The sequence below is a fragment of the Lissotriton vulgaris genome, chromosome 9 (assembly GCF_964263255.1).
Source record: "Lissotriton vulgaris chromosome 9, aLisVul1.2, whole genome shotgun sequence".
In the NCBI taxonomy this organism is placed as follows: domain Eukaryota; kingdom Metazoa; phylum Chordata; class Amphibia; order Caudata; family Salamandridae; genus Lissotriton; species Lissotriton vulgaris.
Window position 1 is genome coordinate 37,139,764 of NC_141697.1, and position 25,090 is coordinate 37,164,853.

The following is a 25,090-nucleotide window of genomic DNA, read 5'->3' on the forward strand; positions in this document are numbered from 1 at the left end:
GCTTCTTCACGTGACGTGATTATATCAAAATAACCAAAAGATTGGGAGAAATGTATTTTCCAATGATACTGATGGGTAAGAAAAGTGAGAACACAGTAGTCGTTCCGTTTAAGGATGAATGTGGAGGCCTGGCCGGGCGAGACTCGTGAATGTCGAGGGAGGGGGGGGCGGCTTGAGGTGCCCCTAGCTCTCCTTTCAAGGGGGTTGTTCCCTTGAAGGATGAATGTGGAAGCCTGCCCGGGTGGTACACTCGAGGCTTGCGGTGCCCCCTGCTCACAGTTCAAGGGGCTCGTCCCGCACCTTGAAGGATGAATGTCGAGGCCTGCCTGGTGGGACACTCAGTACTTGCGGTGCCCCAGTCTCTCCTTTCAAAGGGGTCCTTACCTTGAAGGATGAATGCCGAAGCCTGCCCGGGTGGGGCACTCAGGGCTGGCAGTGTCCCCAGCACTCTTTTCAATTGGGTCGATTCTTCCCTTGAAGGATAAATGTCGAGGTCAGCCGGGGTGGGACTTGTGAATGTAGAGAGACACGGAGGGCTTGGGGTGCCCCACAGCCCCTGCTTTCCTTTCAAGGGGGGTCGTTCCTCCCCTTGCAGAATGAATGTCGAGGCCTGTCGGATGGGACACTCAGTGCTTGCAGTGCCCCCAGCTCTCCTTTCAAATGGGTCGTTGCATTGAAGGATGAATGTCGAGGCCTGCCCGGGTGGGACACTCAGTGCTTGCAGTGCCCCAGCTCTCCTTTCAAATGGGTCGTTGCATTGAAGGATGAATGTCGAGGCCTGCCCGGGTGGGACACTCAGTGCTTGCAGTGCCCCCAGCTCTCCTTTCAAAGGGGTCCTTCCCTTGCAGGATAATTTTCGAGGCCTACCCGGGTGAGACTCTCGGGGCTTGCGGTGCCCCCTGTTCTCCTCTCAAAGGAGTCGTTCATTCGCTTGAAGGATGAATGTCGAGGCCGGCCCGGGTGAGACTCTCGGGGCTTGCGGTGCCCCCTGTTCTCCTCTCAAAGGGGTCGTTCCTTCGCTTGAAGGATGAATGTCGAGGCCTGCCCGGGTGGAACACTCAGGGCTTGCGGTGCCCCCTTCTCCCTTTTCAAGCGCCGTTCCTTCGCTTGAAGGATGAATGCCGCGACCTACCCGGGTGAGACTCTCGGGGTTTGCGGTGCCCCCTGCTCTCCTCTCAAATGGGTCGCTCCTTCGCTTGAAGGATGAATGCCGTGACCTGCCCGGCTGAGACTCGTGAATGTCGAGAGACAAGGGGGCTTGTGGTGTCCTTAACTCTCCTTTCGAGGGGTCGGCTGCGAAGGCACGCCTGCAGCTCTCCTTCGGAAGATAATGTATTCCTGGCGGGGCTCTTTCATTTAGTTGCTGTTAATTTATTCGAACCAATACACGGGCTGAAATACCGCGGAATCTTTCACAGCGCTAGAAACCTGTCCCTCCATCTCGGTGTTGTTGCTGGCACGTGCACCCTCCCAGATGGTTCTGGGCCTTTCTGTGCTGCTAAACAGATGGGCACTCACTGTCCCTCAGCAATGAAAGGAGAGCTGGGAACCAGGCAAGGGGAAACTGCAGATAATTGGCAGTCAGGTCCCCTGATTAGCGAGCGGCTCTGGGTTAGGGGGTGGGGGTGTGGTGGCACACAGAACGATGCCCGGGGGCTGTGGTGGGCAAGAATACGAGGAGAGGGTGTAACTCCTGGCAGCACTCCAGTGCCACCCTGGACAGGATGCCCGAGGGCCCCTATGAGGCGCCATGATGTGCCAGGGTGGACCATGGCACTGCCTCGCTGTCATGTGGGCAAGGGCCGCCTGGGCACTGAGGCCGCTCCCTCCTTGGCTGCGGGGAGCAGCCCTAAGTGGCACTTTGAAATCCAAGTGCTGCGAAACCCTGCCTTCGAGGCAGTCACTGGCACAAAGTGCAAAGTAAAATAAGTGTGACAGTGAAGTCAGCCTCGTCCCACGGGCTTTAGAGGGTCTTGTCCAATGGGGGCATATTACTGGTGGATGAGACCCCTGATCAAATGAAAATGTTCTCCTATTCTGTTTGTGCTTTGTTCTCGTGTTAAGTTAGCATTCGCTGCACCATTTTCTGTTCAGCCACCATTTTGAATCATGCCGTCAGCTAGGTATTCCCTGACTCAATAAGCAGGCTGCGGAAATGTTAATTTCTCCAAGGTTAGGCCTTGCTCTGCTAATGAATTCTCTGTTCTTATTAACGCATTCCTTTCCCATAGATAGAGGCTTTCTCCCACTAGTCTAGCGATAGACACAAACAGAATGACCTTGGCGTACAGATAATGTGTGTCCGGTCTCAGAGTCGAGACTCGTCTTACTGTACTTCTTTGTTTTAGCTGCACCTGCTAGTAGATTTCCATTATGGGCGAGACATTCTTGATTCAGAAACGTACAAAATGTATCTCTATGTTTGCTGAAGTCAATCCTTCTTCAGCGATCATAGGAGGCTGGTCAGACTGGATTCGGCTCCAGTGTACCTGAATAAAATATATTTGGTTTGTATTCTCTACTGTCTGACCTACTCTTCATTTGTATGGAAGGCTGAGAGGTGGTCGCAAGTGACCCGGGTGGCCCTAATCAGGACACTTCCTTCAGTTGGCGCCAGAACAGGTACCCCATCGGGTGACCCTCCCTCGCCCGCGGATGGGTGTGGAGGTCGGGGCCATCATCGGCTCGGACCAGGGATCCCTGCACGAGAGAGTCCTGAACTCACAGCTGCCCCGTCTGTCTGGCCGTTCGGTGCCTCGCCCAGCGGTCATCCCAACTGGGGTCCTGAACGGCAGAACTTTGGATTTGACCATTTGGTCTGAAGAGTTGGCAGTGGAGAATGCATTCGATTTACCTGTGTGCACCAGGTGAGTTAATTTGTTCTTTGTGGCTATGGTACCATTTTGGTTTGTCTTTAGAACGGTCTGAGGACCGATTTTTGTTTGCATCTAGTACGGTCTGAGGACCGATTTGGATACAAAGTGTTTGTGAACACTTTTCCCGGCAACATAACGAATTTGGCTTACTTTTGAAAATTCCAGTGTTCAGTCGCTTTTTGGTTTCTTGTTGTCTTTGTTGTTCTGCTGATGCACGACTGGAAGAAAGTCAGCAACCCCCTCGGAAGACATTCCGAATTTTGATATGTATGTAAAACATGGCCTTGGCCCAATTATGTTTAGTACTTTATGGCACAAATATACGAGGGACAATGCCGAGTTACAGTGGCCATTGATGGGCACTTTTGATGAACAAAAAATTGGGTTTTTACAAGAGAAGTTGTTTGCGAGAAGAAGCAGACGGTCTATGTTTGATTCCCTAAGAACATAGCAAAAAGAGGCTAAACAGAGGCGGAAGAAAGCAGAGAAAGAGGCCCGGAAGGGAAGAATGTAGATATTGACTCAGAAAGTTGTAGCGCATGATAGAGAGAAGCAGGAGATAGGAATTGAATGCGATGATAGGAGGTTTTGACTGGATATCGATAAATCTTATGTAGCCCGAGAAGAAAATTATGCTTTTGTGGAAGAATTGCTAGATGCTTGACTGCCACCTCTGTATGCCCCACAGAGGGTATATCCCGCTCTTCCCCCATAGGCCCAGTTATTCAGTTCTTCTGTCTCTGCTGTTTCTACTTCTGTTACTGTTGATGAGACTGCCTTGTCCATGGTACCTCATATCCTTTCTTTGCCTTCGCCGTCTGTGGCAACTACGACTGTTAGCACTCCTTCAACACCTATTGCTTCGTCATCCCTTTCGCCAGCTCTTACACCCACGACCCAGCCAGCAGCAACGTTAATGCCCACTACCTCTGTTATCACTCCCACTGCGTTATTCCATTCCCCGACATTACAGAGTGGTGGGATGCCAGTACCCGGCCCTGAGTAGGGACACTAGGCGAAATTTAAGGAACGCTTGGTATGAACGTTAGTGCGATCTGATATGGGAGAGGCAGAGAAGCAGGTAGTGGCTAATCAGGCTGCGCAGTGGGCCCGAAACCCCATTCATGGTGTGGAGAATGTGTGGAGTGTGATGAAAGATTATGAGCCTTTTGTACAACAGCATGCCCTCAAGCACATGTCGGCTACTTTGATCAGACTTTGGGAGCAGTGTTTCAATGATGCAGTGCCACAGATTATCTACGATATTAAAGATCAAGTATACGTAGCTGACATGGCACCTGGTCAAGTTTTTAGTAATGTTGCGACGTTGGTTGCTTATCGGGGTAGGCTGATTGAGAAAAGCCGTAAGACAGTATCTCAGTTTCAAACGAGGGAGGTCCAACCTACATAACACCCTGAAGTACCAGAGCTGTGGGATCAGCATAATGTTGTTACTAGACCAGGGGTACCGTCCCGTTTCCAAGAACAGTGCGTTTATACTCCATGGAAAAGGAGTGAGGTCTTGTACCTTAAGACTCAGTTACCTGACCCTAGAATAAATCCTACTGCACATTACAAATAATTGACTGAGTCAGCCTCCTCCACTGTACAGACGCTTGCGGATATTGAAATGTTCTTTGGTTTGTTGGTTTGGTTGATATTTGGAGACAAGAACACACACAGAATAATGTTGCAGAATTGGGTGGTGCCTGGGATCAGATAAAATTATGGGACCAGTAGAGGAAGCCTGGTGAGAAGCCTAAAGCAAAAATACTTGCTTTGCCCAGTCGTATTGTTATGTACATGCATTCTCTTTTTCCACTGAGAAGGGTAGATTGGGACCAGTTATTGGCTTGTCGTCAGAAGAAAGATGAGAGTGTGTCTGATTTTTTCACTTGATTTGAAGGTGTGTTTCTAGATTATAGTGGGCTGGACTTGTCGATCGAAGGTGGTGTGCGTTTGTTTGTTAATAGATTTATTTCAAACTTGCTCCCCGAGATTGCGACTCGATTACAGGCTTCCGAGACTACCTGGTCCACATCTTCTCCTTCTGTTATCTTGAGTATGGCACATTGTTATGAGCACAAGGACAATGAGGATAAGGAGAAGACAGAAAAGAAGCACAAGGATTTAAAGTCGAAGGTGTTGTTGCAGCAGGCTTCTTGAGGGAATGGAAGAGGACATGGTTGTTTAGCCCGACAGCTTCTCCGTACCAGCAGGAATGCAACGCCAGTAGGGCCGAATCAGTTTGCGTATTGTAAGGAGGAGAGACACTGGGGCAGGGAGTGTCCTGAGAGGAAAAAAGGGGGACCCCCTCTAGAACACTTGCTTTCTGGGTTAGGGAGAAGAGGGGAAATACAACACACAGACCTATAGATAATCTACCTCACGACCCATTTATTTTAAGGGAATCTCTGACAGAATATCGAGAGACAGGATATCAAGAGACAAAATATCGATGCTGGAATATCGAAGGCAAGTATATCGACACCCTATCTACAACATGGTAAGTACAAAAATATCGAAATTAAAATATCGATGTTAAAAATATCGTAATTAAAAATGTCTGTTTTTTTTGTAAAAAAAAAAAGAAATATAAAGTAAATAATACTTTTATATAATTGAAACTTATGTAAAAATATTTTAGAATGTTTAAAATGAATAAATAATACATATGTTAAACATTTAATTAAAATTAAACATACAATATGCAATATATATTTAATTAATTATAATATTTATTATTTTTTTATTAATTTTAAAATATTAACAAATACTATAAATTACAAATACATCAACACTCATAAAATAATAACATAAATAATGATAAATATTTATATTTAATACATAAAAACATTGAAATATACTTTCAATATTAAAAAAATTAATTAAACACAACATTATGTAACATAATAAAAATATTATATAATACATAAATAAATATAAATTATATTGGATAGCGTAAGGCTAAAAATTACTATTCAAACTCCATAGGGTGCAACAGTAGGGAAAGTGTTGGATAGTGTAGGGGTAAAATTACTATTCCCACTCCAGAGAGTGCAACAGTAGGGAAAGCATTGGATAGCGGGTGGGTAAAAATTACTATTCCCACTCCGGTGAGTGCAACAGTAGAGAAAGCGTTGGATAGCGTAAGGGTAAAAATTACTATTCCAACTCCAAAGGGTGCAACAGTAGGGAAAGCGTTGGATAGTGTAGGGAATAAAATTACTATTCCAACTCCAGAGAGTGCAACAGTAGGGAAAGCGTTGGATAGTGGGTGGGTAAAAATTACTATTCCCACTCCAGTGAGTGCAACAGTAGGGAAAGCGTTGGATAGCGTATGGGTAAAAATTACTATTCCCACTCCAGTGGGTGCAACAGTAGGAAAAGTGTTGGATAGCGGGTAGGTAAAAATGACTATTCCCACTCCAATGAGTGCAACATTAGGGAAAGCGTTGGATAGCTGTAACACCACGGGGTCATCTCGAATAAAAGACTCTGAACAACATGCAATTCGCCAATTGACAAACACTACCTCTTATTCCCCACAGACCGTTGAAACCGAGGTAGACATGCAATCGACACAGTGGCCCTTTAATTCCAACTGGAACTTGGAATGGGAGGAGTCTCGTCAGGACACGGAGACCTCTTATGCAGAAACGGACGAATCACAAACGTGCTTGTTCACCAGGAGGGAGCAGAGAATCGAGGAAGAGGAGAGCGGAGCGGAGCGAAGGAGTACAGCGTACGAGGAAGGACAACGGAGGGACGACGAAGAAGACGGAAGCGGAGCGGAGCGAAGGCGGACAGCGTATGCGGAAAGACATCGGAGAGACGACGAGGAGGACGCTGAGCCGAAGAAGCCAGGAGGCCACCGACACTACGAGTCGCCCAGCCATACACCCGCGGGAGGTGCATGGCTTAACCAGGTACGTGATAAACTCAAGGGTTGGGTTACACGTAAGATAGCCACGACGGATTAAACCCGGGATACCCCTCCTTCCTGGTGTTTCCTTACCCCGAGCACCGAACCCTTCACCACGGCAATAGTTAAAGAGTGCATCACATGTGTTTGATCCCTCACTCCCCTCCCTGTACCAAGTGAGACATATAGAACGGTTTACTGATACACCGTTTGCCTTTTTCCCTGTTTATTTACTTGAGGGGCAAAACGGAAACCGAAGGAGACCTACCTCGACGGACACCCGACCGAGGACGTAGAGCTGCATCTACGGAATCAGGGATCCGGAAAGCTGCGAGGAGTCGTTCCCCAAGACTATCCCAAAGCACGAGGAAGAAAAGCTCAGACTCTCTATATACTAAAATAAAACCCAGAACTACTAGAATCAGCGTACTGCCTATTCTTCCCGCGACTGCTACAATAGTGTAAGGGTAAACATTAATATTCCAACTCCAAAGGGTGCAACAGTAGGGAAAGTGTTGGATAGCGTAGGGAGAATAATTACTATATGGCTGAGATACCCGCCACCCCCTCTCAACACAATCCCCAAAGGAGGGAAACCGGAAACAGTTCTTGAAGTTTTTTGGAAGAGGGAGGGAGTGACCCTCCCCGGCCGTATTTATTAAAACAAAAAATTATAACATTAAACAGTTTCATATTAATGTACAATTTCATTACCACATTGCGATGTTTGGCTAACCTTAACAGATTCTCTAATACAGAGGTTCTCCTAGCCGAACTAACAACCTACAAAACATTTTCATGAAATATTGAAATTGTACATCCTAACGTTTAAGGGCCAACGGCAAGGTCGTAACCGGTGTCAAGATCCCTAACCAGAAATACCCCCCCCCCACTTGGGAGGGGCGACAGCACTGAGGCGTACCTCAAGTGCAACTACCAATTTCCCTTGACTTGACGGGGGCCCCAATAAACTCGACGCCACTTAAAGGTCGTTCGAGGACTCGTGTGAGTATCTAGAAGGTAGCGTAGACCTCCCCCCAAACCCCACACAACTTACCACATCTGCCGTCGCAGACGTCACTGGCCCCGGGAAATTCCCCAGGAGGGGGCTGTAACCCCTCCTACACAGGAAGGGGCCTTGACCGCCTTTCCTTTACTTCCGGCGGCCTCTCCTTAGACAGGACCGCCTCCCAGTTGAGGGGCCAAAGGCCACCTCTCCCGAGCGCTCCCATCCGTGTTGGGTGACGCCCACTCATAGGGATCTTCCAATTACTGCTCACCGATCATGACCTTACCGCCCGACCAAAATAAATACGACAATGCTAACTAAACCAACAATACATTGGCCACTATGACCAAAATAAGCATGCTTATAAATGGACACTAAAAACCGAATATCTTTAATCACAAAACATACATAAAATCGACCAACTTTATTACACACTCAATATCAACACGATAATACCACAACCTGTAAACGAAATAGAATTATCGATCCATTTTATTACAAACAACTGGCTGTCTTCAGGGGCTGGTGGGTGGGTCAAAATTGGCTCTTCGTTCCGTCTCGAGCTCACGTGCAGCGAGGAGGTGCAGCTTCAGAGCACAGGAACAAGAGGATGTCTTCTGGTCTTGCGTCCCTTTTTATCCATCTTCAGGGCGGGCGTAAACCCGCCCCTGCCTGCCCCGAGGGCGTGGCCAGCCGCGTCAGTGTCTAGGCCAGCCCACTCTAGGGCGGGAAAGGGCGCGCCCCGGCTACGCCGCTTCGGGCATACCAGCCGAGACGCGCCTCCCGCCCAAAATGGCTTCCCGGGGGGATCGAGGTACTCTGCCATACGTTCGGGGGGACCGAGTGGTCGCCCCTTTCCATATGGCTGAGATACCCGCCACCCCCTCTCAACACAATCCCCAAAGGAGGGAAACCGGAAACAGTTCTTGAAGTTTTTTGGAAGAGGGAGGGAGTGACCCTCCCCGGCCGTATTTATTAAAACAAAAAATTATAACATTAAACAGTTTCATATTAATGTACAATTTCATTACCACATTGCGATGTTTGGCTAACCTTAACAGATTCTCTAATACAGAGGTTCTCCTAGCCGAACTAACAACCTACAAAACATTTTCTTGAAATATTGAAATTGTACATCCTAACGTTTAAGGGCCAACGGCAAGGTCGTAACCGGTGTCAAGATCCCTAACCAGAAATACCCCCCCCCACTTGGGAGGGGCGACAGCACTGAGGCGTACCTCAAGTGCAACTACCAATTTCCCTTGACTTGACGGGGGCCCCAATAAACTCGACGCCACTTAAAGGTCGTTCGAGGACTCGTGTGAGTATCTAGAAGGTAGCGTAGACCTCCCCCCAAACCCCACACAACTTACCACATCTGCCGTCGCAGACGTCACTGGCCCCGGGAAATTCCCCAGGAGGGGGTTGTAACCCCTCCTACACAGGAAGGGGCCTTGACCGCCTTTCCTTTACTTCCGGCGGCCTCTCCTTAGACAGGACCGCCTCCCCGTTGAGGGGCCAAAGGCCACCTCTCCCGAGCACTCCCATCCGTGTTGGGTGACGCCCACTCATAGGGATCTTCCAATTACTGCTCACCGATCATGACCTTACCGGCACAGGCCGGATAGTTGACCGGCTATCCGGACCCCCCAAAAAGCTCCTACCTAAAGGTCATGCTTTAACGTTTTTAACCATGCTAAGAAGTCTCCTATGAGTAACTCATTCCCCACCCGAGACAAATGCACACCATCCCCCGAATACATACTGTCATCATTAATACAGCCATGCGAAATAGAATGCAATGTCCCGGAACGGAACAACCTACTCACTTTGTTATTAAGCTTTCTAACAGACTGATTCAAAGCAGGAATAGAAATAGCCCCCCGCCACACCTTTCGTGGGATCATATGGGACCACGCAATTGTGCACCCCGGAACTCTCCTCGCCAACCAACTTACAGTGGAAAGCATTGCCTCCAGGAGAAGTCGTCTACCGGTGGTGACCAAATCATTGCCCCCTAAATGCACTATGACTATAGACGGCGGTGACCTCGTCCGCCCTAACAAACCCTCAAAATATGCTTGAAACTGGTCAATACAGAGACCGCCTCTTCCGTAGAAGGACACCCTGTACCCGTATTCCCCAGCTACGTGAATCATGTCACCTGCTTTGAATACGTCCGCGGCACGCCTCACGTATGAGTGGCCCACGACCCACACCTCCTTTTTCACAGCCGGTGATGTCTGACCGCTGGCCCGGTGTTGGGTCGACTGCATAGTCCGCCCCGCCTCGTAGGCTTGCGCAACTGAAAACCAGACAAAAACAAGAGGCGTGAGTACGTCATTACAGCTTTACAACATGTGCAACCGCACATACCTCTTATAACAATTGGAGGACCAACGCCCCACTCGTTTCACTTGTTCAACATTAAGACCCCTGGCTGTAGCTTCCGTAGCAGCCCCTATCCGAAAGGAATGGGTCCCAAACTCGCCCGGGTTCAAGCCCGCAGCGGCAATTGACATCGCAAGCACCCGCTGAAACTGAAATTTCGTCAGTGGGGTGGCGTCCGCGTGTCTCAACAAGGTCCCCCCCCATAATGCCACCCTTCGTGCTAGGTAATCTTCTAAACACTTTACCGGACACATGGAGGACCCGGGAATCCTGCGTATGATTATGCAGTCACCCATCCCGTCTTGATCGGTCTTGGACCTGACAAAGGAGACCGTCATTGCCTCTCCTCTGATCTGAACGTGTTCTTGGCATAAACCCCCTGCCACATCTTGTTTGTTCCTTGCCACCAGTTCGCTTACTCGCGTCGCCCCGTGAAATGCTAGCGTAAAAGCGGCTCGGAACAACACCGCCTCAAACTGAGATGAACATGTGGCAGGGAGTGTAGCCAACAACTGGGCCAACCTATCCAAACCTATCGGGCGCCTCTCATCTACTCTGCGACCCTCAAGGCGTTGCCACCCACGCAGCGCTTTCTGTACAACGAAAGACGCTGTCGGGTCCTGGATACTATGAGCCCTGGCAACAAAGGAAATAGCAGCACGATGCCTCTGGGCCGTAGCCACAGATTTCCCAGCCCTACGTAAGGACATCAGAAAATTCACTACCCATTCCTCGTGGCCCCAAAGCCTCTCTCTATCAGTCCCCAAAAAGGCTAAATAGGACCTAAACGCCCCTTCATATGCTTTCCTCGTCCGTGGTGCTAGACTCTCTCCCACGAGGTGACGAAGTTCGGGGCACCGAGAGACCAGAGAGCTTCGGGGAAGGGTGCCGGCTCTGGGTCCGCTGAGGGAAGGAAACCCGAGAAAGCCTGCATATGAAAACGAGACAGTGCATCAGCCGCCTGATTCAGTACCCCTGGGACATGTTTTGCTCTGAACAGCACATTCAGTTGCATACACAGTAAAACAATTTCTTTGAGCAGTCTTAAAATCAGTTTACATCGTGCTGCCTGACTATTGATGCACTCGACCACGGTCATATTGTCAGACCAAAATATCACAGAGTGATCTTTGAACCCTTCTGGCCAGGTTCTCAGGGCCACCAAAATGGGAAAAAGTTCCAGGAAAGCAATATTACTTGTCAGACCATTGTCATGCCACCATGTCGGCCACCTTTGTGCCGACCATTTTGTGCCGAAGATGGCACCAAAACCTATGCTACCTGCTGAATCTGTCCATAGCCCCAGCTCTTCAGAGGATACGGCTGGTTTGTTCCAGATGACTCGACCATTAAAGTCCGCCAGAAATGCTAACCAAATACGCACGTCCTGGCGGACCTCAGCCGATAGTCTCGTGCGATGATGGCCCTCCTTTAGGCCGACCATAGCTTGGGCAATTGAACGAGAAAAGGGGCGGGCCATCGGTATAACTCTCAGGGCAAAATTCAACTGTCCCACCAACTGCTGTAATTGATGCAGCGTAACTTTAGATCCATTTAGACACACTTGCAGGGCTGCCCTGAACTTCCACACTTTGTCAGTTGGCAAACGAAAACAACCTTCTCTGGAGTCTAACTCGATCCCCAGAAACTCGAGGCAAGTCGCAGGACCCACCGTCTTACCTGGTGCCAATGGCACACCAAACTGCTTCATTAATACACAAAATTCGGCCAAGGCCCGGCCACATTCGAGATCCCCGGCTGCCCCAAGGAACAGAAAATCATCAAGGTAATGCATTACATGTTGGAAACCCGTCTTCTTTGTGAAGACCCATTGTAGAAAACTACTGAATTTCTCGAAATAGGCACAAGATATAGAGCACCCCATCGGCATACACTTATCCATGTAATAATAACCCTGAAACATAAAACCTAGGAGACGCTGATCGTCCGGGTGTACCGGGAGCAACCGGAACGCTGACTCGATATCTGACTTCGCCATCAGCGCCCCGGGCCCCAGGCGATTCAAAATGGCTACGGCCTCATCGAAGGATGCGTACCGCACCGAACACACTTCTGGGTCTATTGCATCGTTTACAGAAAGACCACGTGGAGCTGACAAATTTATGAATCAGTCGAAACTCACCCGGGTCCTTCTTGGGGACCACCCCTAAAGGAGAACAAACAAAATTCTGTACCGGGGGTACACTAAATGGGCCGGCAACCCGACCTCGAGTAACCTCTTTCCGGATCTTTTCCTGAACCACGGTCGTATGTTGCAGGACGGAAAGTTGATTTTTACACTTCTCCACGCCCTGAAAGTCCCCTACCGGGATGCGGAAACCATATGAAAATCCGTTCCGCAGCACCCCAGCAGAAGTACGATCCGGGTATTCACTGAGCCAGGGAATCATCGCCAAGGTAACAATCGGGGTAGGTAAAGGCGCCCCTCGGACTACGTTAGACCTGTTTGGCGCCTCCTCTCCCCCCGTTATCACCCGTTTTGGCTCTGCACGTGGACTCAGGATGGGACGACCCGCACCCACTACATTCATGTTTAAATTTACACGATCCCTGGGGCCTGGTACATTTACCTTTGTTGAAATTGAAGCAGAACCCCCTTTTTCCTGTATTGCCGGCAGGTCTCGAGTAATCGTCGGTACTCGTACCTGACCGAAAGGGCGTCCCCCCATAATGGCGGGAGGATTCGCCAACATTACTTCCTACCAATGGCATTTTCAACATACCTGTCTCCTTCATTTTATCCCATGTCAAAGAATCATAACAATCCCAGGTTAAGCTTTTATTATGCTCTTTTGCCTTTCTAAAAAGATTATCGTAGCAGAACCAATGGTTACCCTGGTGTGATGTCGAGTACCCCATGATTCTTGACTGATAGGTCGGCAACTCGGAAAGCAACTCGGGCCTACGTTCCCCCAAGATTGACGTAAAAATTCCCCATGCATTGCCCCAATTGCCGATAGTCTCATTTACTTTAAAGGCGGCCATTTTTGCGCGCCAAACACTCGGATGCATAAGATCTTTCTGACCCTTAACATGCTCCACCTCATAATGATCAACAAGCAACGAGAAGATGTTCACGTATTCCCCCGCCCAAATCTTCTCCTTAATTGCCAAAGGCACATGCTGACCCAACCTTTCTCTACGAGAGGGTGCTGACTCATCCCTCGCAATCGGCAATGGCCGCTTACCTGCACCGGACGCTGCATCTGCGGTCGCAATCGTCCCTTGTGGCTTGTCAACTACTGCAGCCGGCGCGGACGCCTTGGCTGCATCCCGTTTCTCGCGCAATTGCTTCATCAGCGCCTGGGCCTCGGCAGCCGTGGCGCCCTCACTACTGTCGCCCAACCACGCTGCAAGTTGTGCTGCCAGCTCGGGCGGCATATCCTCTTTGGACACCGGGGTGACCACCACAGGAATCGGATTCCCCTCCTCTGGTACTGGGGTTGGCGCTTCGAGCGGGGTACAGGGAACCGGGGCGTCTCCCCCAGCTGGTCCCCTCCTTGGCCTCTTGGCTCTTCCTCCCGGAGCTGCTCCAGCCGACGGACGCTCCGGCCCCCCTTCCCCGTCTCTCTCCGCTACCCGCTTCTTCAGCTCAGTCATCTCCTTCATGAGGACCCGAACCATCTGTTCGGTCGTCATTCTCTTCCCGCCTTTCTTGGGCATTTCTCCGACAGAGTATCTGTAAGACAAAAAGAAAGATTACAACGCTCAAAATTGGCTCTTCGTTCCGTCTCGAGCTCACGTGCAGCGAGGAGGTGCAGCTTCAGAGCACAGGAACAAGAGGATGTCTTCTGGTCTTGCGTCCCTTTTTATCCGTCTTCAGGGCGGGCGTAAACCCGCCCCTGCCTGCCCCGAGGGCGTGGCCAGCCGCGTCAGTGTCTAGGCCAGCCCACTCTAGGGCGGGAAAGGGCGCGCCCCGGCTACGCCGCTTCGGGCATACCAGCCGAGACGCGCCTCCCGCCCAAAATGGCTTCCCGGGGGGATCGAGGTACTCTGCCATACGTTCGGGGGGACCGAGTGGTCGCCCCTTTCCATTCACACTCCAGAGAGTGCAACAGTAGGGAAAGCGTTGGATAGCGTAAGGGTAAAAATTACTATTCCAACTCCAAAGGGTGCAACATTATGGAAAGCGTTGGATAGTGTAGGGAGTAAAATTACTATTCCCACTCCAGAGAGTGCAACAGTAGGGAAAGCGTTGGATAGCGGGTGGGTAAAAATTACTAGTCCCACTCCAGTGAGTGCAACAGTAAGGAAAGCGTTGGATAGCGTAAGGGTAAAAATTAATATTCCAACTCCAAAGGGTGCAACAGTAGGGAAAGCGTTGGATAGCATAGGGGTAAAAATTACTATTCCCATTCCAGTGGGTGCAACAGTAGGGAAAGCGTTGGATAGCATAGGGGTAAAAATTACTATTCACACTCCAGTGAGTGCAACAGTAGGGAAAGCGTTGGATAGCGTACGGGTAAAAATTACTATTCCCACTCCAGTGGGTTCAACAGTAGGGAAAGCTTTGGATAGCGTAGGGGGAATAATTAATATTCCAACTCCAAAGGGTGCAACAGTAGGGAAAGCTTTATTCGTTATTCACTCTGTATAAATAAATATAGATTCAGCATCATTTTTTAATATAATTCGTTGTTCACTCTTTTATCTGAGTTTTTTTCTGTTGCATTGGTGTTTATCTTGGGACATTTCGGCTTTATAACTTTTCCATTTCTTAGGTTTTAGCTCCAAACCTGCTCCAAACTGTCATCAGAGCCCGTGATACAGCATCCGTCCACACCTAGGTGTGGACGGATGTTGTATCACGGGCTCTGATGACAATTTGAAAAAGAATTATTAAGCAGTTTGAAGCAGGTTTGGAGCTAAAACCTAAGAAATGGAAAAGTTATAAAGCCGAAAAGTCCCAAGATAAACACCAATGCAACAGAAAAAAACTCAGATAAAAGAGTGAACAACGAATGATATAAAAAAATGACGCCAAATCTATATTTATTTATACAGAGTGAATAACGAATAAAATAAGAAATCACACTGAATCTATATTTAACCTATGCTGAAAAAAGCTATTGGAATATAAGGCTGAAATAAAAGAATAAACCGGAGATAGAATTTCAAGCTGAGTAAAGATAAATGCGCCACACATAAATAAGAATACTCCTGGATTGGAGATCCCTATGCAATTCTCTGACGGGTCCTGAAGAAAGTGGTTGTCAATATCGCTTATTCCACCGAAACGCGTTGACCAAGTCTATTTTTGAATCCTACGGAATGTAGTGAACCTATTGTGATCTAGAGACCAACAACTGAAACGTGTAAACTCGTACAGATGGAGTGTGTTGTGTGAATAGTGTGTATGTAAGTGTGTATGTTTAGGTCGGTTGCATGTTTTCTCTACCCAGGTATGGATGTGTATTGTTAGAAGTTTTATGTGTAAATAATTTTGTAATATTGTAAATTGTGGAAAGGAAATGTATTTGATTTGTATAAATAATTGTTTTTTGTAAGAAAACAGTGTTTTAAAAAAAGAGAAAAAGAGTCTATAAAAATCATAAAGGACTATATAAAGATGAATAAATAAAATGAAATAAGAAAGTAAAAAGTAATAATTGGTCTTTTTCATGATTCAAAGTGCCCTATATGGAATCTTATACATAGATCCTTAAAATAAATGGGTTGTGAGGGAGAATATCTATAGGTCAAGGCAGGGAGTGTCCTGTACTTCGACAGAAGGTGGAGGTCCCAAGAGGACGAGGGTCTCGTGAATGGGGCTGTGAAGCAGGTGGCCAGGACAGGGCTCAGAATGCTGTGGCATCTCAGGGTCGTACTGATCAGAACTTCTTTGATGACCGTCGAGGCAAACAGTATTATCATGATGACTACGATACGGATGTGGTGACTGGATGTCTTACAGCTAGAGGTGTGAGAAAAATTCCTAGGACATCTAGGTGTGTGAGTGGACAATTAGGTCAGACCAGTGATCAAGAAGGAACAATTGAAAAAGGTTGTCAAATCTGTATAAAAAGTATATTTTTATTTAGTATATTTAAAAATCATATTGGAAATGACCAAAGGCCAAACAATATGATGGGTGTTAAAATTTCTTGTCAAAATTATATACAGTTACAATAAACAATTAACATAAAACTCATATTCCACAGAGTAAAATAATATATTGACAAAAACATGAGAATAATCACAAAATTAATGAAAAAAGTATAAAAACTCTCACCTGTCTTACAGCTAGGACAGCCGGGGACAGGGTGAGGGACCAGTTTTGATACCTGTAGACCAGCGAGGTCCGTACGTTAGTGCAGATGTGCATGGTCGACAAAGGAGTTTTTGCCCCCCCCTTCCAACAAGAACGCCTCATCCCTGTCAGTGCTCTGAGGTTACTGAAAGGCAACCCCAAGTTAAATAAGTATATTTTATTAATGAATGAAAGTGCATGCTCTTGGGTAGCAATTGATCCATATACACCGGTGGGTGGTTACTGTATGTGAAGCTAGAAAGGTAAACACTAACGCAATGGAAAAAATGACAAGCAAGAGACTGAAAAAAGGGTGCAACAAAAGCACTCACACTCACTCACTCACATTCTCTCTCTCTCTCTCTCTCACTCTCTCTCTCTCTCTCTCTCTCTCTCTCTCTCTCTCTCTCTCTCTCTCCCTCTATATATATATATACTAGCAGCCCGCCCCGGCGTTGCCCGGGGCAGAAGGGGGCTGGGGGCAGCATTTTATGCTTCGGTGCACTCCCGCCCGGGCCCCCGCCCGCCCTGACATTGCCCAGACCGCCTCCCGCCTCCCGCCCGCCTCCTTCCCGCCTCCCACCTCGCCGCCCCCGCCTGCCCTGACTTTGCCCACACCGCCTCACGCCTCCCACCTCCCGCCTCCCGCCTCCCGCCTCGTTTTGCCTTACCTGAGCCGCCCGCTCCGGCCTTCACCGCCACTCGTCGCCGCTCGTCACCACTCCTCCCCGCCTGTCTTCATCACGCATGTCCAGGTCGCGGTCAGAGCTACGTCGCGGCCGGCGCTAGATTTAGGGGACTACTTTCTGTTTAAATATAAATTTTTTAATTTACTTTTTATTTTAATTTTATGTCGCCTATGTCCATTTACACACCGTGAGGATTCCAACAATGTATTTGGTGTGTGGATTGGCACTGTGGTTCCCGAGTTTACCTTTCCAAAAGGTTTCTGTTCTCTCTTTATAATAGTAGTATATATATATATATATATATATATATATATATATATATATATATATATATATATATATATATATATATATATATATATATATATATATATATATATATATATATATATATATATATGTATATATATATATGTATATATGTATATATGTATATGTATATATATATATATATCACACACATACATATACAGATACATTTTTTCACTCACTATCTTACTCTCTCTCTCTCTCTCTCTCCTTCCTCTCTCTCTCTCTCTCTCGCTCTTTCGATCCCCAACCCTGCCTACCTTTCTGTCTCCCCATCACTCTCATTCTGTCTCCCTCTCTCTCTGTATCCTCTCTTCTTCTCTCTCCCTCTCTTCCCACTCTACCTTCCCTCTCACTATGTTCCTCTCTCACTTCCTCCCCTCCTGTTTCTTCTCTTTCCCTCTCATTTGACCCCCGCTTTCTTTCCCACTGTCTTTCCTTCCCCTTACATCCTTTCTCTTTCACTTTCCCTCTACCCATTATCTATCTATCTATCTATCTATCTATCTATCTATCTATCTATCTATCTATCTATCTATCTATCTATCTATCTATCTATCTATCTATCTATCTATCTATCTATCTATCTATCTATCTATCTATCTATCTATCTATCTGTCTATCTATCTATCTATCGATCTATCTATCTATCTATCTATCTATCTATCTATCTATCTATCTATCTATCTATCTATCTATCTATCTATCTATCTATCCCTGTCTCCCTGTGAGTGGATACTCCTGTAATGCAACCCGGTTCCTTCAATGATCAATACCCATCTGTTCATGCTTGGAAGGGTACATGCCTGTCTATTAGAGACAGAGTCTAAAGCCACAGGCTGGAAAGAGCGCATTGCAGGTGTTAATGCAGCCCAGCCGAGGGGCCTCATGTATAAGTAACTGACGCATCAGCATTGATGCCTCAGTTTCCTTGCTCTTACGTCAAATGCCCTAACAACGCTATGGATGCGCTGTATTTACAATACAGGGCCCCAAGGCGCAAGGATTAACAGATGTGTTAGAAATTCTGATGCATCTTTTGGCGCGAAAGTGACGGATTGTTGGAGTTGGTCGTAAGACTGTTGCAACTCCAGCAATGCATCAGGACACAGAGGCGAGTGCCACGTTAACAGCCCTGCGTCAATCCTTACGCCTGCTCTGAGCAGGGGCAGGGATTTTCATGCAGTCAAGTCAAGCCATGGAGTGACGCAGTGAAAAGTTGTAAATTTCTCTGCGTCAGTTCTACATAACTTTTTAACATTGGAACGCCTACCCTGCATACATTATACCTGGCGCAGGTATAATGTGATGCAAGCCTCCACACACTGAAGCATTGGGACCAATGCGTCCGTTTGTAGATATGGAGCAGTGTGGGGATCTGATAGCGCCGCCACTGTGTCACAAAAAAGTGACACACCGCAAGGGGCTTGTAAATAAGCCCCAATATCTGTACCTTGTAGGTGACCTTTGACCCAAGGAGACCCCATGGTACAAGTCTGTGCTTGGGAGAGAGCGGATGATGCCAAGGGCAGATTGAGTGGTCAAAGGCTTGCTTTGCCAAGGAGCGCCTCACAACCTTATTCAACCTGCCTAGGCACGCGCCCACCACTCACTTATGATGAATACAGAACAGTGATGGATGAATTGTGTGAATTAACCTCAGTCACTGGTGATAACTCAGTCATATCTCAGTCCATCGCTATTTTGCCCATCTTGCCACCTCAGGTTAGACCCAGCCATATGAAAATCAGCCCTGGTCCAGTGCTAAATTTGATGTGGTGGTTTCCGGTGCTCAGCACCGGCTCTTCATTCGTAGCACTGGTGCTTGTGACAGTCTGCCACATGGTGGAGCTGTCTGCCAAATTTTTGCATGAGCAGACCAGCAGCTGTTTATTAATTTATTATATATTAACAGTCACTAATATGTGCTGCCCAAGTCATTCTTATAGCTGTGGGGGCCTGGAATAGTATGAATTGTAACACTTGTAGGAGTGTGAGGGTAAGTAGTTGTGTTGGTGCTGTTACTGGCAGCGTGGCAAGGGCGATGGGTGGTGCAAGCTTTCATGTCCTCCAACAAGGGCCCTGGCGCTTATTGTTTTACAAATTAACCCCTGTTTGGTCCTGATGTAGTGGGGACAGTCCTGCCTGAACTGTCAAGCCGGGTCCTTTCTGAACCAGAACGCAAGCAACCGAGGACCGGTCTCAGCCTATTTGGGTCTCTTCATTCCGGTGCAGCTTGGTTCCTGTGGCACAGGGAGCATGAGACCCACATCATCTAGCCCTACCTATCACACATGAGGCATCACAATGAAGGATACAAAATTGTGATGCTCTATCCCAGACGGCCAAAGCTGATTTGCATATGATTGGGTTTGATCTGAGGTGGCACAGTGGGCAAAAAACCAATGGACTGGGATCATCTAGAATTGGACAGTCTTTCAACCAGAATTTGTTGGTCGCCCATGAATTGTCTCGTACAGTATTAGGATCCTTATGTTATGGAGCTCACCATTGGAACTCATTGCCCCCTGAGAGCTAAGGTCAGGGCCTCATTTGCAAAGGTAAACTTACACTTTGGTGTAAGTTTATGGATGTTTGCTGTTCACAAAGGGATTTACGAGTAGCATCCTTATGAGTGCGGAGTCTTCACTCATAAAAAAGACCTATCTTTTTATGTGCAGAGACTCCGCCCTCATAAGGATATAGCTCATAAATCCCTTTGTGAATAGCAAACAATCTAAACTTACATAAAAGTGTAAGTTTGCCTTTGTATATCAGGCCTGAGTGAGTTGAAATACAAGCCCCTCCCATGAGACTAGAACAAAAGAACAATTACCAGCGTACACTATTGAAAAACTGTAGTCCATTGGGCCCAAGCACACTGAAGGCCACTCAGCAAGGCCTCAATGTGCTGAGGTGCCGAACATTGTACACACCTTCTTCTTTCACCTTGAGGCCCCCGTACCACTACAACACCCTAAGATTCTGGGCCATGAGGAAGAACATCCATTACGCCCCAACAGTTGCACACATTCCAAAGGCATGGATGTATTATAATTAATAAAATAACTGCCTGTCCTCCTAACCTAAGGCACATAGGGGCATATTTAAAAGCCCCTCTCGGCATTGCAGCGTCACTTTTATTTGACGTGGTGGCGATAGGGGCTTCACCTTATTCACAAGGCAGCTTTAAGCTACTTAAAATGGCTTAACACCTCCTTGTGACTTAGGCACCCTTTCGCGCTAAATTTAGTGTGAAATGGGTGAGCAATGGGTGTTGTGGTGGGTGTCCCACCGCAACACCCATTGATTTTGACGCTGCCCCATATTTACAAGGGCAGTGTCAATATGGGGCCGCGCCAAAATTACGACCAGGGATAACCTGGTCTTACCTGTGTGCAATCTGCAAGTCACAAGAATGGTTGTCTACCAAATTACCTAACTTTTCACCCCTCAGAGGTTGTTACATTGTGTACCGTTGAGTTATAGTAACACCTCGCGTTCACTCGCTTTATATTGGCAAAACGTTAAAATGTTGAGCGTTACTTACTATTAATGCAAACTGCACATGTGTTATGAATATATACCATCTACCTCATATCTGTTGTTCTTATAACTGTTAATATATTTGTTAATCCTTAACCTCTTCTATGTTAAGCGCTCTGATACCCACGGGTCTTGTTCGCGCTATACAAAACTTTATAATAAATAATAAATAAATAATAATAAACCAAAAGAGTTTCACAGAAGAAAGTAGGATCATGAACCGCTAAACAGATGTTCCCAAGGAAGGCTACTTACACTTGACCCTGAGATTTCACTAGTGTTTGCTAGAATGGTAGATGGGTGAGCTATGCTAACGTGGTCCTGGCAGTGGTCTCCTCATGTTTTGAGGTCAGGTCTGTCCCACATGCATTGCTTAGAAAGGAGTGGCAATTCAATTAAAACATTCTATTTATTATATAAAATGTTATTAAATTGACACTTTCCTGATCACTTTACCAAGAGACTCTTGGTAGGTGAGGCCCTGGGCAGTCGCCCACTTTGCCCACTTTGCCCAGGTGTTGAAACAGTTGTCGGTGCTCTCATTTTCATTGGAGAGACACGCGCACAATGTCGCGCCAAAGGGATAGTCAGGTACTCTGTAATGAGAAGTGGTAAACCTCCCCTCAAACAGAGGTCAGTACCATCAGCCTTAAGTCCAGATATAATTTATATATATATATATATATATTACCTACTGGCGGTCGCCAGTAGGTAGTTATAGTTAGGATTTTTTTCAATGCAAAATCTCAACATTCTATTGGGAATAACTTTGGCGCCGGTTGAGGAATCTGCCTGAAAATTTCCTCAAATTTGCCTCGCGGCGCTTCGGTTCTTCCCTGAAAGTTTGGGGGGGATTCGTCAAGCGGGGCCATGATAAAAGGGGGGTCCCAAAACGTGTTATCCCCATGTTAATTTCCATAGGGCGGTCGACCTCACTTTTAGCCCGAACGGCTGAATGGATTTCCACCAAACTTGGCAAAATTGTAGGGACTGGTAGCCCGATGTGCCTTTGCTATGTCTCAAGATATGTGCTCCAGTGGATTTTGAGTAATTTAGGTTCAAAAAAATATATATATCTATGGCCGCGCTCCGGTACGCGCACCGGGGAGCGCTCCGGGCGAGCTACGCGACTTGCGCGCGGAAAGTTGATTGGCTCTCAGGTGTCTGTAAACATTCCAAACAGTCCGGGCGGCCGCCATCTTGTGTCTCGGTAGGATCGAGACACAAGAGGTGGCAAAAACAAAGGGGGAATTGACCATAAGGGGGCAGAGTAGACCCCCCCTGACCCCTAGGTTTGATGTGGGGGCTATAAAAGGGACCCGCGGGAGAAAAAAAAAATTTCGATTTGCGCGGGGGAGCGCCCGGTACGCGCACCGGGGAGCGGACCGGGAAGCGTACCATGGTGAAAAACCAGTGGAACAGTAAAATAATAATTTAAAGTGCTTAGAGGTAGGGATGCATTGCTGGAGTGTGTCACAAAAGTGATGCAACTCCAGTAATGCATCCATTCACATGGGGCCAGCCCCATGTGAAAGGGCCTGCGTCAGTCTTACGCCTGCTGTGAGGCAGGCGCAAGATTTTGACGCAACGGTGTCCTAAAAGTGACGCAGTGAAAGCTCATAGATTTCACTGCATCACTTCTATGACCCTTTCTTGCGTCAATACGCCCCCTTTGCATACATTACACCTGGCGCAGATATAATGTGAACGGGCTTGCGTCAGTCTTTTCTTACCCTTCCACACCACCGTTCTTTTACTACATTTTCTTCACTTATCCACATTCCCCATGTTCACTCTCCTTCTCCTCACTCTCGTTCCCCACACTCACCTTCTTTCAGTCCCCCTACTTCACTTCCCTTCCCCTCTCGTCCCTTTCTTTGCTTTCTCACTCATTTTCATTTCCTCTCCTCTCTCACTGCACTCCACTTCAGTTACCCATTTTGAATTTGATAAGAATATAGCTCTTTTTTTAGAACTGGAGGTAGTTCTAAAAAGAACTGTTTTTTTTCTTCTTTTTTTATGTGTTTTTCAGAACAAAAACAAAAACAGGGAATGCAAAACTGCTCAACAGGAGCAAAAAAAAGGGGAAAATTAGGGCTGGGGAAGGCAGCGGTGTTCTTGCCTCTTGCGTGCAATGAGCTTGATGCTCTGCTCACCATAGCAAAGCAGTTCATCTTGCACTTTATAGTAATGTCACTAAAAACAGGTTGAATGTTCGGAATCATCTCCAATTCCGCTGCACGTCCTCTCCCTGATGTTGTGGCTCCTCCTGTAGATGTAGAGGCACCATCCCTTGAGGGATTACGTGCCAGGTCTTGGACACTCTCCCGGGCATAGTTCTGGGGGTGCCTGCGTTGGACGTGGTGAATCATTGTCGAATTGCCAAAACTGTACTTCCTTTTTGGGTCCCCTCGGGAAAGCACAGTTTGGCAGATTTTGCATTCTACTTTGGGAGCATTCACCTTTTTTAATCCTTCAGGTATTGAAAAAAATTTCCAAATAAAATGCTCCTTGATCTTGGGCTGAGGAGGCTCTTCCTCAATGAAGCCATCTGAGTCCTCACTACTGCTGGATGGTCTAGCTGCCATTCTTTGCACAACATGGTAGGACAGAAAAAAACAGGTCTTGCTGTCTCCAAAGTGAAAGAAGAAATGAAGGAAATGGGTGGGGTTTTCATTAGTTTTAAAAAAAACTGATAACAACCAATGAAAAGAGTTATTTTAAGGTCACATGACCCGGGCTTTCATCATTTGGAAACCAAAACTGTCCTGGACCAATAAAAAGTGTTATTTTTAGGTCCCATGACCCGACGCGCTTACGCTACGCGCCCCGGGGAGCGCCCAGGGGCCCGTCGCGTATGCGCGTCGGATGGTTACGTTGCGCAATCGTATTCGCTCGAGTGCTTCCGGGTGCACTTACGCCGTGCGTATCACGCGGACGAGGCTACGCGATCCGTCACGATGATGTTTTCGTTCGCGGCAATAGCGCTAACGGGACGCTAACCGGTGCGCGCCGAAAAACTGCGCTTTCCGGTGCGCACACCGGGGCGCGCACCGGGAGCGCTCCAGGGCGAAAAAAAATAATTGTATTATATAAATATACAATATAGGATTCATTATAAAAAATATTACATTTCAGAGGTTTGAGGCCCTATATATAGTTAGGAATTAGCATTTAAAAAACCTATGAAATTCACTGAAAAAACCATAGGTTTCACACCAGTTATAGTTAGGAATTAGCATTTAAAAAACCTATTAAATTCACTGAAAAAACCATAGGGTTCACACCAGTTATAGTTAGCAGGAAGTTTTACTCGCATAAAACCATTGAAATTCCCACGTTATAGTTAGTTGGACTCACTATAACTTGCGCGTGCAATGCACTGCTGATGACGTCACATATTACATCACTCATGACATAGCTGGAGACTAGGATGATTTTGGAGCTTGATACACGTTGGCCTAATGGTTTGAACAATATAGATGAGATGCATCATTTTCTGTAGAAAATATTATTGTCTTTATATTCATATTTCCTGTCCATTATCTCAGACCCATGTGTAAACGGTAATTTTGATCTCCCTCTTAGTTAGGTTTCCTATTTTGAGGTTGAGAGTGGGTCTGAACACATTGCTTGCTAAAGTTGTAAATAATCATATATAGTTTGTTTCCTATTTTTGATATCATGAATATGTAGATACTCTAGGAGTGATATTTATATGTGTGTATATAGATTCAATGTATATACATATATATTAATTTTCTACTTTTCTACTTTTCTATGTTTCTACTTTTCTACTTTTCTACTTTTTTACATTGCTGAGTAGTTGATAAGATGATGAATATCTTGGTTATGAACATAAAAGAAAGTATCCATAAATTGTTGTGGGTTGTAAATATGTAATATAGATAGGTGTGTATACATGCCAATCAAATTGAGATGTGTGTTTGTATATATCATCAATTGGATTATCACAAATCTGGGTGTATTTTTGATGTTCAAGGAGCTCTTTTAAATTATTTATACTATTTATTATTATTAAAGTACGAAACATACACATGAAATGTTGAGGTA